The sequence below is a fragment of the Ostrea edulis genome, chromosome 5 (genome assembly GCF_947568905.1).
Source record: "Ostrea edulis chromosome 5, xbOstEdul1.1, whole genome shotgun sequence".
Taxonomy (NCBI): domain Eukaryota; kingdom Metazoa; phylum Mollusca; class Bivalvia; order Ostreida; family Ostreidae; genus Ostrea; species Ostrea edulis.
In genome coordinates this window covers 74,940,715-74,941,785 of record NC_079168.1, presented here as the reverse complement: position 1 = coordinate 74,941,785, position 1,071 = coordinate 74,940,715, and the positions used below count along the sequence as shown (strand labels likewise).

The following is a 1,071-nucleotide window of genomic DNA, read 5'->3' as shown; positions in this document are numbered from 1 at the left end:
CTTGTCTCCTTTTGTACATACAAGACCCACCTACATACTGATAGGATAAAGGGATGGATGAACTGAAAGCACTTGTCATTTTCATTTTTATCGTTGGGTCGTATATATACACATGCTTGTATGGAAAGTAATTATGGAATCCTGTAGTATACAGATGTTGTTTTGATGATAGTATTGGAGTGGAATATTCAAAAAAAAGAAAAAAAGATTTTAATCACATCACATGCATTCTCAGTGTAGATTATCATATTTCCATCTCAAAAATTATATAGATAATGGAATTAGTTTCCTTAGATGTCAGGAAGATCCTATTGTAATATGGAGTTTTGGATATCTTTTTGTTTTTATCAAAGTTAGGTAACATTTTATCATTTGTAAATGTTTCATAGTAGTTTTAAATGTTTTATATAACTTATCACCATACCTGTGCATTCAGGTGTTTTATTTTCAGGAGGCAATCTGTTGCATTCAGTTGCTGTTGCCTATATTGAGCAAATAAATGTAAAAATAGCTTCTTCTTTTTTTCCACCTTCAAATAGGGATTGAATGTGAAGGTATACATCTTTGTCTGCATGACAGAATATGTAGGTGATGATAATAATAATAAATTCTTTATTTAGACAGGATAGCACAATTAGTACAAGTGACTAGTTTACATTGTGGGCCTCTATAATACATTCACAGACAGATAAATGAGAGAATAAAAAAATAGATAACATAATATAAAATATATACATAAAATATACACACGATATCACTGGGGGGGGGGGGGGGGGGGGGGGGGGGGGGATAAACATATACATATCTATATATCACTTATTTGAGTAATAATGCTGCAAATATGCTGATTTAAAAGATGTAATAGAAGCACAGCTTCTGACAGACTCTGGCAACTGATTCCATAAAATTGTGGAGGATGCCTTATAAGACCGTTTATGATGTTCAGTTATAACTTTTGGTTTCATTTATAGAAATCCTTGTGTATGAATAGACAGTTTAAACAAACTGGTTATGACGATATAATAGCATTCATAACAATTTTATGAAACTATATTCGCAAAAATATACAAA

General features: G+C 31.4%; 1 protein-coding gene across 2 annotated transcripts in view; it reads left to right on the top strand.

Annotated features, from left to right (window-relative positions):
* The window catches only part of LOC125650624 (heterogeneous nuclear ribonucleoprotein U-like protein 1), a 16,089-nt gene extending 15,578 nt beyond the window's left edge, over nucleotides 1-511 (top strand). For both annotated transcript variants that reach the window (XM_048879073.2, XM_048879074.2), the window contains one exon: nucleotides 1-511. This exon is cut by the window's left edge and continues 237 nt beyond it. The gene's annotated coding sequence lies outside the window, so the exon portion shown is untranslated.
* The last annotated feature ends 560 nt before the right edge of the window (nucleotides 512-1,071 follow it).